The sequence below is a fragment of the Microcaecilia unicolor genome, chromosome 4 (genome assembly GCF_901765095.1).
Source record: "Microcaecilia unicolor chromosome 4, aMicUni1.1, whole genome shotgun sequence".
NCBI classification, from domain to species: Eukaryota; Metazoa; Chordata; class Amphibia; order Gymnophiona; family Siphonopidae; genus Microcaecilia; species Microcaecilia unicolor.
The window spans coordinates 173,950,353-173,968,841 of NC_044034.1; the positions used below are offsets into that span (position 1 = coordinate 173,950,353).

The 18,489-nt window shown below is 44.7% G+C and overlaps 1 protein-coding gene and 1 long non-coding RNA gene across 2 annotated transcripts in view; one reads left to right on the forward strand and one right to left on the reverse strand.

Annotated features, from left to right (window-relative positions):
• GALNT18 (polypeptide N-acetylgalactosaminyltransferase 18) overlaps nt 1–18,489 on the forward strand; it is a 726,672-nt gene that overhangs the window by 644,948 nt on the left and 63,235 nt on the right. The window lies entirely within an intron of this gene.
• On the reverse strand, nt 326–18,263 carry LOC115468879. Its single transcript, XR_003941928.1, has 3 exons — nt 18,252–18,263; nt 4,371–4,374; nt 326–429 (listed from the first exon to the last, which is right to left on the reverse strand). It is a non-coding gene; the product is annotated as an uncharacterized LOC115468879 (long non-coding RNA).

The window sequence follows — 18,489 nt, forward strand, 5'->3', positions numbered from 1 at the left end:
TGCTGTCAAAAAAGCAGCTTTCGATTATACCGATTTCGCCGCTTTTGAGAGATCGCCGGCCATCTCCCGATTTATGTCAGAAGATGCCTGGCGATCACTTTCGAAAATAAGCCTGATAGTTATCAACATGAGTTACTGTTAAGATGTACTATTTAAACACAGGTCCCATTTTATGCAGTGAGGCCTAGTTACTAATAACTGGGGTATAAAAACACATTTTAAAAGTAGCCCACATCAATAACTTCCCCCTTTTCTTGAAGAAAAAAGAAATGTCTCTAGAAATCGAAATCAGTGCTATAGAAATAAAAGTGAGCTAAAAAATGGCAATCAAGCCATTTTGACTTCACTGATGAGACTGGCTCTTAGGCATTAGTGACATGGGGCATTATGACATCACAATATCAGCTCTGGTTACCAGAGACTGAAACTCTTTACACTAAGGAGGGAAGGTATCAACGTGGGCTATTGTTGAGATGTGTTATTTTACCACTAACTCATGCTATTTTTAAGGCCATAGCCATCCTATCGCTGTAAAGTCTCACTTACCTTTCATACTGCTTTCTAAGTATCAGGGCAGCAGAAGGACAGAGCTGGGCCCGGGGCAGGGCTGCCACCGCCCCCCCCCCCCCCCCCCCCATTCAGGCTGCCACCTCCACTGCCACCCTCCTATGTTCCTGCATCTGCTTTTCCTTCAATCTGTCACTCTCCTACTCCTGTATGCTGGGACCCAGGTTATCCTGTAAATGTAATCACCCGGGCTGGGTCTCGACACACAGGAGCAGGAGAGAGACAGACCGAGGGAGTAGAACCTTCTGCCTGCCTCCGGAAGCCTTGTCGGGGCCATGTCCCCCTTGGAGGCAGGACCCGAGGAATCTCCCCCCCCCCCCCCCCCCCGGGCTACCCTGCTAAGTATATCAACTCCCATCACAACCAATCCTTCAGCCCCCACTTCTTCAACTTTACAATTCTTTACAGCTTTGAAAGCAAATACCAACACTGGCTATACTTTATATGATCCTTAGAACATTCTTCACTGACCTAAGGAAGGGAAGCAGAGCTATGGAAAGCTAGTCAAGAAATATATTGTTAGGCCAAGAGAAAGGAATTACCTAAGGGCCCTGTTTACTAAAGTGCACTAGCGTTTTTAGACATCCATAGGAATATTATGGGCATCTACACAGCGTGCGCTAATGCTTAGCTAACGCTTAAAACACTAGCGCCTCTAGCACGGTTTAGTAAACAGGACCCTAAGTCTTGCTTGTTCCTAGACTCCTAGACACAGAAGGAAAGAAGCTTTTGGGAAAGAGGGCACAAAGTTCAGTTCTCCCTTTCTTATCGCTCCCCTCCCGCCCAGTTCAAAACAAAACTACACAATAAAACCCAACAATTAGTTTTATTTTGTTTCTGCATTTTAGTATGTACTAAAATACCAAAGCGAAACAAAGTGAAAAAGAAAACTGAAAATGCAAAACAAAGCAAAGGCTTCTGCCATACACACCCCTATCTGCAGTCACATAGGCAAAATAAATTTGTTTTCAATTTAGAGTAGATGCTGAAAATTCTTTCCATTAACAAACTAAAATAGGTAATGCTGGCCATGTCCAGTCAGGCAATCTAAAATTATTAGAGCATTTCAAATTTGTTTATAAGTGCTTTAATTTAATAGAGATTAGGGTTGCAGGCTTGCATATTAGCCAGCCATTCAGAATGTCCTCAGCTGTGCAATAAAATGCACATATGCTCATAAGCTTTTTAATTTTTTTACGTGTGGCCTTGCAGGCTTATGGAGAGTCTGTAAATGTGCTCAGCTTATTACGGATGTCAGCACTCTACAACTTTTAAAATTTACAAACTTGAATCAAATGTGGCCCCAGGTTACAAACATAAGCATACAGGTTCAGAAACAGGCTGAGGTATACTTTTTTATTTTTTAATCAAAGAGGCAACATTCCTTAAGCAGTGATGGAGATTCCCATCAATGATAGCCCACGAGGGGTCAATATTCAGTGGCTCCTACCCGGATAAGTTGGGGCTAGCCACTGATTTTAGTTATCCTGGCCAATCAAATATTCCATTCTGACATTATCATCTTTTTTATATTGTTCCTAATCCCATATGTCCCTTTCTGTACTCTCCATTTGCATAACCAGCACCTATTAGTCACCCTAATTTTCCCACTCTTGTTTTAGTATTGTTCCCTTTGGATCTTCATTCTGAAACCTCATTCAAGAAATCCAAAGCAATTCTTATACTCATTTTTTTTGGCTTTTCCCTTAGTCACGTAATGTTTGGCTCAGAAATCGAGATTTTTGCCTATGACTGGCCCCAGGTGGCATTATCATGGTTCAAGGTTCAAAGTCATTTTATTTGATAGGCCACATAAGGACAACCATAAAAGTGAGGTACAAGAATTGCAACTATACAATTAAGAGTGGAGTGGAGGGAATAGCCTAGTGGTTAAAGTACTAGTCTGAACATCCAGAGGTGGCCAGTTCAAATCCCACTGCTACTCTTGGGCAAGTCATTTAACCCTCCATTGCCTTAGGGGCTCTTTTACTAAGCCCCATAAGCGTCTACATGCACCCAACATGCGCCAAAATGGAGCTATCGCATGGCTTTTGCGGTAATTTCATTTTCGGATGCGCGTATTGGACGCATGCCAAGTGGTAGATCATTACTGCCTGATTACCACGTGAGACTTTACCGCTGCTAGCGGTAAGGTCACAGACCCAAAATGGACGCGCTTCAGTTTGATTTTGCCGCACATATATTTTCAGCAAATATAAAAAAGGCCTTTTTTACAGGCATGCTGAAAAATGGATCGCCGTGAGCCCAGAACCCACGCCTACACTACCGCAAGCCATTTTTCAGCACAGCTTAGTTAAAGGACCCCTTAGTTACAAAATTAGATTGTGAGTCCTCCAGGGACAGAGAAATACCCTGTGTACCTGAATATAACTCACATTGAGCTCTACTGAAAAAGGTGCTAAATTAAATAAATAATAAAACAATCAAGAAAAGGAATGCCAACCACATATAAAAGAAAGCAGATATAACCAGTGGCGTACCAAGGGGGGGGGGGTGGTCCGCCCCGGGTGCACACTGCTGGGGGGGTGCCATGCACCTATTGGCCAAGTCCGCTCGTCCCCTCCCTGCTGCTCCCTCTGCGCAGAACAGGTTACTTCCTGTTCCGGGGCAGAGGGAGCAGCAGGGAGGGAATGAGCGGACTCGACCAACAGGCGCGCAGCACCCCCCCAGCAGGTAAAATTGCACCCGGGGGGGAGGGTGTAATTTTGCCGGGGGGGGGGGGGGCGCATCGGCGATCTGCCCCGGGTGTCAGGCAGCCTAGGAACGCCACTGGATATAACATCAAGGAAAACAACAAACCAAAAGCAATAAGACAGAAACCTGCTGTGTCACTGAAGCCCCAGCCCCTGGGAAACACACCACTATTTCCATCAGCCAAAAAGGAATGAAAAAAACCTCAAACTGCTAGGGGGAAAACAAAAAGCAACCAACTCAAATCCTTATGGAAAGGCTTCCTGGAAAAAAATTAAAGGTCAACAATGTGGTTTTACTGTTCACCTCCACCTCTTTCATGCTTTTTAGGAATAATCTATCCCTCACCTTTTATCCCTTTATTGTTTTATCTTCCTAGCAATACCTTTGATATATACTGAAATACCTGTAAACTGCTTAGATATTTTTATTATTTGCCATAGAGTAAATAAAGATGAAATGTAAAGTGTGATTTTCAGAGCATTATTTTATTAAATTTGTACGCTGCACTTTCCCACTCATGGCAGGCTCAACATGGCTCACATATTATATACAGGTACTTATTTGTACCTGGGGCAATGGAGGGTTAAGTGACTTGCTCAGAGTCACAAGGAACTGCCCGTGCCTGCAGTGGGAATCAAACCCAGTTCCCCAGGACCAAAGTCCACCACTCTAACCACTAGGCCACTCCTCCACTGGATAGTGGTGGTGAAAATCTTTACTGACTGCCCTGGCACTATCAAGGCTGTCCAGGAGGGGAGCTAAGACAGAGCCAGAAAGAGAAAAGGGTGGGATTTGATATACCACCCTTCTGTGACTACAATCAAAGCGGTTTATATATTATATAAAGGTACTTATTTTGTACCTGGGGAAATGGAGGGTTAAGTGACTTGTCCAGAGTCACAGGGAACTGTAGTGTAAATTGAACCCAGCTCCCCTGGTTCTCAGGCCACTATTTTGAAAATCTATCTTATGTATATTCTTTGTGGTAATCCTAAAACCCTGTCTGGTTAGGTGCACCTCCTGGAGAGGATTGGGAAATACTGCCTTAAGGAAAAGTGTAGTTATTCTGCTGTTAAACTCCAAGTCACTCACCTGTGGATGTAAATCCCTGTTGACAGGTTGTGGACAGTTCTTCTTGGAAACCTCTTAACTAGGGAAAAGGTCTATGAATCAAAGACTGTGCCTGGAGTGGGTGGGAGGTAGGGAAGTGGTGTAGGTTAACACTTTGGCACAGCACTTTGGCAGTTAGTGAAGGCTAATTTCCACGTTAATAGCAAAGATGGAAAAAGCCGGAGACTTGAAAGATACTATACAGGTATATAGAGGTAGTTATTCCTTGCTACCTGTTTATTTGTTATCCCAAACATACTCAAGTTCAATGTGGCTTATAATAAACTAGTAAGAAATGCCCGTTTCTGGCAAAAATGAAACGGGCGCTAGCAGGGTAATCCCCCCCCCCCCCCCCGTCCTCCCTCCCTCCCGAGTTGCAGACACCCCCTCCGTGCCTCCGTTCCGAGTTGCACACCTCTCCTCTTCTTCCCTTCGTCCCTCAGTGACGTGGTTGCGAGGGCCGCCCCGCCCTCAACGTCATCGCGTTTTGACGCGAGGGCCGCCCCGCCCTCAACATCATCGCGTTTTGACGCGAGGGCAGAGCTACAGTGACTGGAGCCTGCAGGCCAAACCGGATATCTCGGGCGCCTCAAGTTTCTGGCTTGAGGCTTCAAAGTGCCTTTTATATATATCGCGTTTTGACGCGAGGGCGGAGCTACAGTGACTGCAGCCTGCAGGCCAAACCGGATATCTCGGGCGCCTCAAGTTTCCGGCTTGAGGCTTCAAAGTGCCTTTTATATATATAGATAAAACAACAGGCAAGGTTTACAATACCATAAGCAAAATATCAAGTAAGAGCAGACTTGCACAAATAAGAACTAAATAATAAACCATTGATGGCCAGTTACAATCTAACACACTTCATCAATGGATAGAAAACTGTCAAACAGGAAAGTTTTCAGTCTTTTATGAAATACCAAGTAAACAGGCTGACCCTTGACTGCCATTGGCAGTGAGTTCCACCACTTAGCACCTTGCTATCTAAAGTCTGCGGAGTGAATCGACTTATAGCGCACTGTCTTGCAATCAGGAAGATGAAGTCTAAGGTAGTCCATAGAACCAGAGGTTATATTGCATAGGGGAAGAGATATTAAGGACTGCATATAATCCAGTGTCATGCCATATAATATTAGAAAGACAAAAATGCACAATTTAAAAGTAATCCTGGCTTTAATGGGCAGCCAGTGCAGCTTGCATAATAATAGAGTGGCTCTATCAAAACATGATTCCTTGAGGAAAAGCCTAGCTGCTGTATTTTGGGCCATTTGCAGCCATTTTAGGACATCCAGCATAGATGGAATTGCAATAACTGAACTGAGTTAAAACTAAGGATTGAACTAGCAGTCTAAAGATGTCAGGCAAGAAATATGATCTGATTCTCCTCAGCTTCCAAAGAGATCTGAAGGAATTTTTCACTACTGAGGAAACCTGAGGCTCGAACGTGAGGTGACTGTCAATTAGTACACCCAGTACCCTAAGCGTAGTGTCTAGGGGGTAGGACACGTTGTCAATGGTAAAATTATTATATACAGTACAGTAGAAATAGGTAAAAAGTGGGATGTTTGACCACGGAAATACAAATCCTGGAGACAATATCATAAAAACTTCTTTATTGAAAAAAAGACTCGACACAACTGTTGTGTTTCGGCCTACAGGCCTGCATCAGGAGTCTCCCGCTATGACATAGCATATATGAATCTGAAATGCCTGAAACATGATTTGGTCCGTGTGACGAACCAAATGTAAAGTGATTGGCTATATTACAAAAGTGGTCTTGAAAAAGACCTTTCGTGGGTCACTAGGAGCACAGCATGGAACGTGTATTTTAAAACCCGCTACGGACAAGCTTACCACGACAGGTCTTTTTCAATCAATCAAAGGTTTAAATTTCACAATTAATCAGAATTAAAATTCTTAATCGTGCAGTTAATCGCATAAAGCACCCCCTCACATTTCCTCCTGTACAGTGCAATGTATAGACACCAAATGTAAATTCTCAAAACTATTTATCTCACCTTTGTTGTCTGGTGATTTTATCTTTCAAATTATCTTGTTCACTGTCTCTGGTTCTGCTTTCCTGTGCTCTGGAACTCTGCTTCTTGGACCTACTGTCTATTCACTGTTTTTTTCCACTTCCTGTCCTATATCCATCTTTCACATTCATCTTTCTTCCATTTTTCTTCTTTCTGCCCAAATCTATCTAGTTCCATCTCTTCCCTTCCCTCCATGGACACCATCTCCTTCTTTCTCTCATCACCTTCCACGGACACCATCTCCTCCTGTCTCTCTTCTCTTTTCTTCCCCTTCTCTCCATGGGCACCATGTCCTCCCCTCCCCAAACACCATGTTCTCCCATCTTTCTCCCCTCCCCTTTCTGGGCACCATGTCCTCCCCTCCCCGAGCGCCATGTTCTTCCATCTTCCTCCCCTCCGCTTCCTGGGCACCATGTCCTTCCCTCCACAGGCACTATCTCCTCTCCTCTCCTCTTCCTCTTATCTTGCTTCCTTCCCCTCCATAGGAACCATCTTCTCCCATCTTGCTCCCCTCCCCTCCATTGGCACCATCCCATCCTTTCTATCTTCCCTTCCTGTCCATGGACACCATCTCCCTCCTTCTCCATGGACACCTTCCTCTCCCCTCCATGGGCACTATCCCTTCTCCTCCCTTATCCTCACCTCCATGGGCACCATCTCATCCCCTCCCCTACCCTCCATGGGCACCACTTCTTCCCCTCTTTTACCTTCCCCTCCATGGGCAACATCTCATCCACTCCCTTATCTTTCCCTCCCCTCCATGGGCACCATCTCCTCTCTTCCCTCCATCCATGTTCACCATTGTTTCCCTTCTCTTTCCTCCCCTCACATCACCATTCTTTGATCCTTCCATCCTCTATTTCCAGCATCTATCCCTCTAACACCCCCTCCCTGCATCTCTCTGTTTCCTCTTTCTCCCACACTCCTGTGCCCCTCCCTGCACATGGTCCTTATCTTTCTGTCTTCTTTTTTCTGCTTCCTCTTTCTCCCCACCCCTGATGTGGTCCGCATCTTTCTCTCTGCCTTCTTTTTACTGCTTCCTCTTTCTCCCATGCTTGCTGTGGTCCACACCTTTTTTCTGCTTCCTCTTTCTCCTGTGGCCCCAGTTCCTGCCGTGGTCTGCATCTTTCACTCTGTCTTCTTTTTTCTGCTTCCTGTTTCTCCCATGCCTGCCATGGTCTACATCTTTCTCTCTCACTGTCTTCCTTTTTTTCAGCCAGCACCTCTTCTTACCTTTCCCTGCACTGCGCTTCAGCAGTCCCCCTCTCCTCTGCATGCTCTTTCTCTTTGCCTCTCACCACTGCAATGAAAACAATGCTGCTTTCCCCCAGCCCGAAGTGTCTCTCTGTAACAGGAAGCTCTGAGGCGGAACTTCCTGTTACAGAGAGATTCTTCATGCCGGGTAAGAAGTAGCACTGTTTTCACTGCAGCGCAGTGTTGCCAGGTGGGCGGTTTTTTTGGGCTTCTTTTTTTTCTTTTCCGCGGTTTTTCGGGCGGTTTTTTCGGCCACGGGGGGCGGGGTTAGTGACGTTTTGGGCGGGGCCGATGACGGGGAGGCGGGCCGATGACGTGGGAGGCGGGGCCGATGACGGGGGAGGCGGGGCCGGTGATAGCGGGGGCGGGGTTGATGACGGCGGGGGCGGGGGTGATGGCGCGGGGGTGGGGGTGTCAGGGGCGGGGTTTGAGTTTGGGCGGGTTTTGGGCTGTTTTTACGCTGGATTGGGTGGGAAAAAAATTTTCCACCTAGCAACACTGCTGCAGCGGTAAGAGACAGGGAGAAGGAGCATGCAGAGGAAAGAGGGGCTGCTGGAGTGCCACGCCACACTGTGAGAGGTAAGAACAGATGCTGGCTGGTGGGGGAGAGATGATGATGGCATTAATGCATTAAAAAGTTTTAGCACCAGAAACATTTAACACGTTAATCATGTTAATGCGTTAAATGTACAGCCCTACTTTTTATTATATGTGAGTCCTGGCTGATATTCATCCGGGATTCATGTAAGTATCTTATGTGGGCCCTGACTAGAAATTGGTTGGGACCCACATATGCTCCGTGGACTACTGAATACTCAATTAACCACAGATAGTCAGTGCCAATGTCCATTTAAAAAATGTTTATCGCTGTGGGCTGAATATTGGCTGGACAGGAGTTTCAAAGGTATTCAGTGTGCTACACTGCTTCTTTGTAAATATGATTTTTCACTTTAGAATCCAATGAGTATCTATCTTATACCATCAAGCCCAATCCAACCTTCATACCAGCATTTGGGAGTAACGAATAAGCTCCGCGTGACTGCAGGACTTTGAGAAACAAAATAAAGACAGCATCCTCGGTAGCATTTTATGGAGAAATAAACCATTGCTCACATTATTTCCATATTAAGGATGAGCAGTTTTATGACATGGCTTGGATGGAACCTTTTAGCATGGAACACAAAACAATATGCAAACAACCTCTGATTGAAACAGTTACATAATTTTAAACAACAGAAGCAAATACAAGCAGTGTAAAGAAAGCAAGATAACATTCAATCTGATTTTTTTTTTTTTTTACAGCAGTCTCTTTTGAATAGCTTTCCATTGTATCTGAAGAAATGCATCAGTGACTGAAACTCTGACATTTACTTTAGAGCTGTTTCTACCCCAGGAGATAGCTCAGCATTAGTACAATATGAAAATGAAATTCTGCTGTACAAAGGGTCTTTTGTTTTGTGCATTATGTTTAATTCATAAACTTTTCACATAATAGACATATCCCCCCCCTCATACACACACACAAAGTATGTTATATTAGAGCTGAAAATTCTTATTATTGAAAATAGGTACCAGACTGTATGCTGTACAATCTCAAGTAATAATTGTACATGTATTTTTCTTTCTTCAAGCTCAGGCTTTGGGGTGGGGTGAGGCAATTTCCCATTTGCTTTCAGAACCGGCAGGCCTGTGATCCAAAGTACACACAGGCCTGCCAGCTCTTCTTCCGAGGAAAACATCCCACAGAGTTCCCCTTTGAAAATTTCTTGCCTGGCAGGGACCATTAGTGCATAGGTACCTGTAGAGCAGTGGTTCTCAACCCAGTCCTCAGGACACATCCAACCAGTTTGGTTTTCAAGGTATCCAGAATGAATATGCATGAGCTAAATCTGCATGCACCATCTCCTTTGTATGCAAATCTATGTCATGCATATTCATTGTGGGTATCCTGAAAATCTGTCTGCTAGGTCTGGCCCAAGAACTGAGTTGAGAATCACTGCTGTAGAGGAAGGGCAGGGAGTTAAAAATAAACTCCCTGCACATACTTTGCTGCAATGGCCTCACCACCACCCAGGCCTCACCATGGACACCACTCGCTTTCCCCACAATGATTAGGGCACATTTGTCCCTCACATTTCATGTCAGTACAGTTTTCGGAAGGTAAACACTCAGTTGCCCAAATAAAAACTTTCTGAAAAATTTCCTCATGGTCTATTCTAGGATGCTAAGGGGTCCTTTTACAAAGGTGTGGGAAAAAGTGACCTTAATGTGCCCTTAAACAGGTCTTTTCCACGCGCTGAGGTCATTTGTTTCTGCAGCTGTAAAATGGCTGATTTCCAATTTCAGACATTAATGACCATGCACTAATGTTGTCTTTAGCGCATGGCCATTAAAAATAATTAGCGCATGAGCCCTTATTGCTACTATTTGTAGCTAATTACATGCTAATCAGTGAGCAATGCAGTGCTGATTAGCATAGAAACGCCCATTCTCCACCCCCTGACACACCCCTCCTCAAAAGATGTAATTTTTATTTTAGCATGTTGTGTGTGCGTGCAGATTGTAAAATTACCGCGGAACACATCAACAGTTCCCAAGGTAAGTCCCTAAGGATGCTGAAAAGACTGGTAACATTTATACAGGAGCTGGTCAATAATCAAAATGATTTAACCGGCCAGAAACAGTTGCTGACTGGTTAAATCACTTGTTCAGGTTATCCACTAATTTTCAGTGGCAGCTAACCAGTTATCACTACTGAAAATTAGTGGTTAGTGCCGAAATGAAAGCCTGCTATTTTGGGGGCGTTCCGGGGGCAGAGTTGGCACTTGGCCGGTCAAGCACTATCTTTATGTTCTAAGGGAGACAAAGAGATAGTAGATGGGCAGATTAGATAGGCCACATTGCCAGTTAAGTTTTGAATATCGAATTAACCAGCCATGTGTTAGCCAGCGCCTCATAAACCGGATATTCAGTGCCAAAGCCCAGACATGGCCCAGCCTTGAATATCCGGGATTAACGCCAGCAGCAGTCAGCAAAACGCTCACCTACCCGGTTATATATTTACCCTAAGATATTATGTGGTGCCCTGTGGTTCTAATGTTGTACATCTGTATATTCATTTTGCTTACTGTATCATGGGGTTATTTTAAGAGCACCTCCAAGTGTAAATAGCAGCATTTACAAATGTAAATTGCATATACCTATAAATAGTAAGAATGGTATAACAGACCGAAGGTCCATGAAGTCCAAGATCCTGTTTCCAACAGTGGCCAGTGAAGGTCACAAGTTTCTGGCAAGATCCCAAAAGAGTAAAACAGATTTTATGCTGCTTATCCTTGAAATAAGCAGTGCATTTTCCCAAGTCCATTTTAATAATGGCTTATGGTCTTTTCATATAGGAAATTATCCAAACCTTTTTTAAACCTTGCTAAGCTAATGGCTTTTACTACATTCTCTGGCAATGAATTTCCAGAGTTTAATTACACGTTGAGTTAAGAAATATTTTCTCTAGTTTTAAATTTAATACTTAGCTTCATTGTGTGCCCCCTAGTCCTAATATCTGCCCTTTCCACTGCACTCAGTATTTTATAGAAGTCTATCATATCTCCCCTCAGCCATCTCTTTTCCAAGCTGAAGAGCCCTAGCTGCTTTAGCCTTTCCTCATAGGGAAGTCATTCCATCCCCTTTGTCATTTTCGTTGCCCTTCTCTGTACCTTTTCTAATTCTGCTATATCTTTTTTGAGATGCGGTGACCAGAATTACACACAGCATCCGAGATGCGGTCGCACCATGGTGCAATGCAAAGGATTTCAGAAAGCCACTATTTTTATGTGGAGATCTATACACCCCACAAGGTGGGAGCATGGCTTGGGGATACCTTGGATGGGACAAAAATTTACATGTTACCCAGTTTACAAAAGAAAGCACACATATGAGAGAAAAACCTGTTGTGTTTTACACCAGCTCCAAGGCTCATGTGTATATATTTTTTTCAAAAGGCCTTTACATAAGGAATTAAGGGAGTAATTCTCTTTAATGTTTCCATTATTTCAGCTTCTAAAATGAAGAAACATGAAAATTGTGACCTCGCTATTTAATTGCAAACATCAAAGCGGACTCGGAGTCCAGAAGATTCTTTATTATAAAAGACCCAATATGGCCATGTTTTGCCAATATGGCTGCATCAGGGGTATTATAACAACACTAACCAAGGGCTGAAAGAATATAATCCCCAGTTAGCAAACAAACATCCAAAACTACAGTCAGTAGCTCCCAAGTGCTTCAAAAATTGCTCAGCAGAGCAACAGCCTCCAGCCTCACTCCTCAGCAGTGGCGTAGCCAGACCTGAGATTTTGGGTGGGCCCAGAGCTAATATGGGTGGGCACGCACTGTCTATATAAGTATGAGTAGTGTCTCTTGAGACCCTACAAAATAATGCCTTAGAATTCATTTGATGATGGATTTCTAAGTAGTCTGCCCAACAGCTGCCCTGCATCAGTATAACCACATACATACTTAATGGAAAAATTGATAGTTTTAAATACAATTACATTATCCCACAATCTCTCTACTGCAAAATGCTATACACAAACTTGTGCAAAAACACACTCATATCCTTACTAAACCATAACAGCACTAATTCCAAGGATAGGATGAGCTACAAACTTATGCTTGAAAAGGCAGAACTGTAATTACACTAGGCTATAAAACACCAATACACTACCTCGTGCAAAAAAAAAAAAAAAAAAAAAAAGGCTGCAAGTACTACACGCTAGCATTGCCCTAGGGCGGCACTGGCAGTGAAATGTCTACCCCCCTCCCTCATCCAGAAGCCCACCAGACCACAGCCATCATTTTGATTACAAAAGAGTAATCAAAATGCTGGCAGGTCATGGGGGTGGGCTTCTGGGTGGGGGTGGGCTCTTCACTGCAGGGCAAAAAAAAAGGTATATTTTAATACATTTCTTGCCCTAGGCAGTGAAGTGCTTACCCCACCCAGAAATTCCACAACAATACATTTTAATAGTGCCCAGGCCCCAGCTAGCTTAATTTTTAAAAAATTACAAAACAAAAAAAGGATTTACAATGTATTACCTGCTGCTGGGCTGGGCTGACAGCTGCTGCTGCTAACTCGATTCTGGAACTGACTGGATGATCTCGATTCCAACTAGAACCTTCTCCTTTCAAATTCCCACGTTTTTCAGGGCAGTGCAGGGCCAGGCTGAGGCTCACACTAATCGTCAACCCCCCTGCGTGCCTTGCGTGCAGCCGTCCACGTGCAGCTAATGCCCGAGCGAACCAACGACAGAGCCAAGGAGCGAGTTGAGAGCGAGGCTGATGAGCGCGCCCGCCGCCGCGCACAGCCACGTCATGCGCGTAGGATGGATACTTGGAACAGCTACGAGTCGACGTGCCTGGAGTGGAGAAATCAGCTGAGCCTACTGGGCAGGTGCCGGCTGCAACGCGACGTGGTAGCAGTAGTAGCTTACGGCAGGGCCAGGCTGCTGCTTCGCAGAGTATGTATTGTGCACTTGCTTGGGTGTCGTAGTGGGCGGGCCAATCGGGCTGGAAGCAGGAAGGAACCTCGGACCTCCTGGAAAGATCAGCTGAGCCAGAGCGCGAGCGGGTGCCCTGTCTCTGCTGCACGCTAGGCTGCTGCTGCTGCTTCAGTGTGCGTGCGCTTGGGTGGGTGGGCCTGGGCCGAAATTGGGTGGGCCTGGGCCCACCCAGGCCCACCCGTAGCTACGCCCCTGCTCCTCAGAGTGATTCCGAGTCTGCTTTGTTGTTTGCATTTGTGACATGCTGCGGACTTAAACAGCCTCTTTTTGTGTTGCTGACTCTCTATTTAATTGCCCTGCACTTTCACATCTAGGTTTGCAAAACTGGGCAGCTGCACATAGAATTGGCGCCACTTCTGTGTGTGTGGAGGTTATGAAATCGCTACCTCTATATTGAAGCTGTCATGTTTATGCTGCATATTTTTTTACATGTCTGTGGAACCCTTTTACTAAGCTATGGTAAAAGGGGGCCTTTGCTAGCATCAGTGCATGTTTTTGATGTACTCTGAGGCCCCCTTTTACTTCAGCAGGTAAAAGGCTGTCTATTTTTGATGGAAAAGAAATGGCCGTGAGGTAAGTGAACCACTTACCACACGGCCATTTCAGTAGGAAGCCCTTACCGCCGTCCGTGCACATGGCAGTAGGAGTTCCAGCAGTAACCAGGCAGCGATTGTCACTGGTTAAGTTCCAGTGCTACAAAAATCTAAAAAATTCTTGTAGCGTCAGAAATGGTACATGCTAGGGATATGAACTACTGCCGGGCTCCTGCGGTAGTTCCGGATTGGCACACAGCAAGCCCATTGCTGGGCGCCAACCCTTTAGTAAAAGTGCACCTACGTTTCTTAAATGATTGCTCTACACAAAGACTTAACATTCGGCAGAGCCTTCTGTAAATTACCTGTTTCTTAATCAGTATTTTATAAAGAGACTAGTAAAAAAGCCCCGTTTCTGATGCAAATGAAAAGGGGGCTAGCAACGTTTTCTTCTGTGTGCATGTGGGAGTGTGTGTGTCCTTGCCCTCTGGCCTCTCTCCCCTCCCCCCCTCTGAGTCCTTCACTGTTACAGAGCCAGCAATTTGATTTCGTGCTCTGCTGTTTTCCTTCACTGACTGTGTTACAGAGAGGGCGGGGCAGACACTCATAGGGAAACCGGATATCTCGCCCCCTTCACACTTCCGGCTGGAGGCTTCATAGAACGTTGGTGTTGCTTTTTATATAGAGAGATACCCCTCATAAGGAAGGATTATTTTATATATAAATTTCTAGCAATGGCTATCTATTGTGAAAGACTGAAAGTTTCATTTTTAATAAATCATTTATGCTCCATGGGTGGTAATATATGAAATATGACTTCCCAGCCAGACACACAGCCCAATGGGAGGATTGTGAAGGATGCCATTTATTGTTTTCTAACTTGCTTTGGTCTGTTTATTTCATCACAAAACTATATTTTAGAGAAAGCAACACAATTCAAATGAGGGATTCATCATATTTGTTTAATAGGAAAATATTTAATAACCAAATTCTTTTTCATCCCAGTACCAAAAAAGTAAAACAGGAAAAAAATAACTTCACAGGTTGCTATAAGAAACATTGCTTGATGGTAATTACAGAATTTATTTTGCATTTTTGTAGGGTACGATAGTTCAGACAATAAAAAACGTGGTGATTTGCTGATTAATGGCAGCAACAAAGTGTATTTATTGATTGGAATGATAAAAATGTACAATTAAAACTGTGAATATAATGTAGATACAAGATACATGCTGTATATTATTTATTTATTTATTTATTTATTTTATTCACGTTGATTTCACTTTTTTTCCATCAATTATAGCAAAGCTGATCAAGGTAGATTACAAAAAACATCCAAAATCAGACGTAAAACGAACTTTAAAAACCTAGCAAAAAATCAGTTATAACAGTTATCCTAAACAAATGTCCATCCCACAGCAACAAAACTGAAAATCACTACAGTCTTTCTCAACCCTAAGAAAAAAGCAGATAATTTCATCGCCAGTTCGAGTCAGGCAGCTAACCAAGCAGCTTTCGTCATAGCAACCAAATGCACTGTATAAATTGAGGGAACCGACAACATTAGAAACACAAGGGCTGGGGCAGACTGAGAGTACATTGCCTACGCTCCCCGCCTCCCCACACACAACCGCTGCCCCACACAAACACTACTGCTCCCCCCCCCCCCCCCCCCCCCACATTACCTCCCCCCTACCTTGAAGGGCACTGGTGGTCTAGTTGCTTCTTCGGGGGCAGGAAAGAACCCCACTCTTTCCTGCCCGCCTGCTGCCGCTACTCTGCCCGGCGCTGTCTTTTCAAAATAGCTGCCGAGACTTCCCATGGTAGTTTTGCAGCTCTCGAGAGTCTCACAAGACTGCCGCAGAAGTTTCTGCAGCCATTTTCAAAACAACCTGGTGCCAGGGAGAATAGCAGCAGCGGCCACTAGACCACCAGAGCCCTGGGGAAGGCTATAATGTGCAGCGGCGACAGTGGGCAACAGAGCAGAGCCTCTGGGCCCTCAGGCACTGCCCAGTTGCCCAAATGGTCAGTCCGTCCTTGCACAGGGGTAAATATTCAGCTGGCAGCGGTGAGCATTTTTTTTAGCCGCTGCTGGCTCTATGTCCTGATATTCAGTGGCGGGCCCTATTCAGGCATAGGCATTTAATATCCGGGTTTGTACAGCCAGCTATCCCCTATGTGGATAAGGGTGATATTCATCTCTTAACTGCCTACGTGAAACCAGATAAAGATAGGGCTGTGTTTTATGCAGTCCAATTTCTCCAGTTCTTAAGGCTCCTATTACAAAGGCACGCTAGCGTTTTTAGCACGCGCTAATCAGCTTGCATCGTTTCCGGCCTACAAAATATTTTCTGTTTTTGTAGCACTGGTGTTTACCCGGTGGTAATTGGGCAGTGCCGTGCTCTGCCCAGTTACCGCCAGGTTAGCACAGGAGCCTTTACCACCACCTCAATGGGTAGTGATAAGTGCTTCCCCCTGAAATGACTGTGCGTAAGTGGTCCACACCATTTCTTTAAAAAAAAAAAAGAGACACAGCCTATCACCTGCTGTGTTAAAAAGGGGCCTCAGCTGAATATCAGTATTTAACTGTATACATGCTGTCTCCGACTCCTTCACTGGACCACACACAAAGTAGCCGGCTTCGTGTTTGGCAGTTAATGCTGATCAGGGCTTTTTTTTAGGGGGTACTTGGGGGTACTGAGTACCAGCACCTTTTCTATTGTCTGCTAAAATTGACCCATGGCCCCCAAGTTTTAATGATAGAGCTCAGGCTCTACACACCAATTCTGTCATGTAATAGATTCTGTGACTGGTTGCAGGGGGCCTGGCTATTATGGGGTAGGCCCCTCAGTGATCACCCCACTCCTGAAGGGTGGCCTAACATTTGAGTACCGACACCTTTTTTGTAAGAAAAAACACACTGATGCTGATATTCAGTGGCACTAACTGGTTAATTGCCACTGAATATCAGCGGATAGCCCTAAACATGGGTTTTAAGCAGCCAGGAGTCTCTCCTGCCCACTTAAACCGCTTTGAGTATCACCCCTATAGAAACATCATGGAAAAATGAAGGGAGATCATGACCACATGGCCTATCTAGTCTGCCCATCTACTATCTCTTCCTCTCCCTTAGAGATCCTATGCACTTGTCCCAAGCTTTCTTAATTCAGATACAGTCTTTATCGCCTGTTTGTGATATTATCTTCCTCCAGTGGACTCTGTTCTAAAACACCATTCTTCATCTCCACCACCTCCACTGATAAGCTGTTCCATGTTTTCACCACCTTTTCCATGAAGAAATATTTCCTTAGGTTACTCCTGAGTCTTTCCCCTTTCACCTTTATGCCTCCTCATTCCGAAGCATCTTATCAATTGAAAAGACTCAATTTTCATGTCATGGAAGTATTTAAACATCTCTATCATATCTCCCCTCTCTCACATTTCTTCCAAAGTATATAGTTTGAGATCTTTCTCTTCCTATATAGGGTTACCATATTTGCCCTAAGGAAAAAGAGGACACATGCCCTGCCCCCTGCCACATCTCCACCAACTGCCACATCCCTACCCAACCCCTGTCACAACCTACCCTGCCCCTGTCACACCCCACCCCGCCCCATCACTTTGATCCCCCCAAAGAAAGCCAGATTCCCTCTCTTGCCCCCCATGTATATCCCCTCCCCAATTTTCCAGCCTCCCTTCACTGACACGACTCCATTCATTCACAACCACTCCCTTCCCCTCCTTTACCTTATTATAGTGCCCTGGTGATCTAGTGACCTCTTTGGGGCAGGAAAGAGCCCCCTCTTTCCTGCTTGGCTCGGCTGCAGACTGTCTGCTGGCACCGATTCAAAATGGCTGCCGAGAGTTGAAGCAGTGACCTTGCAAGACTTCTGCCCTTTCTGTCCGGGAGGGGGGGTTGCCCTTTCTATCCGGGGAGGGGGGTGCTTGTGGGGGCTTCTGTCGGGGGGCCCACCAGACCTCCAGCCCCTCATGTCTGGGGTGTGATGGGGGCCCTCCAGTCCCTATGTTTGACAGGTCCAGGCTTTTTTTTTTTTTTGACAACCTGGACCTGCCAAACAACTACTGCAGGATGATCAAAACTAATAGCACCCATAAATTTGCATGCTATTAGTTTTGATCATCAAGGATTTAATTCCCCACACTGTTCTGGCGCTAATTTGTCATCGCTATTCTAACAGTGCGGGGATGTTGATCATCGAGGCGTAAGTGAGAATTTTAAAGTCACTCATTCTTGTGTGCTCTGAAAAAATATCTTTAGCTGACTTTTCTTCTCAGAAACCTCAACATGTGAGAATATTCTAGGATAAAATTAACCAGGCCTGGCCAGCATTATTCCAATAGGCAGAGCAGTTTGTTTCCAAAATCCCCTTGAGCACACAGAGAGGGAAAATCTTTTCTGAAACATAAGCCAAAGCATTGTCTAGGTATATTAGGTCTGGGGAATGTTTCAAATTTTGTACCCTAAGGGGAAACCAGCAGTCACACACACTTTTATGCTTCCAGTCATGATATTAATTTGCTGTTCTCAGTAACATTTCAAATCACTCTTAATTAGAGATGCATTTGGATTTGAGGATTGTTTATGCTTTTTTATTTGACTGTAGTGCAGGGTTACCATCTGTTAGTAACAGATTATGGAAATACACTCAAATTCACTGCCTTGTGTTCTGCATCTCTCTTTTTGCTTTCCCAGGGAAT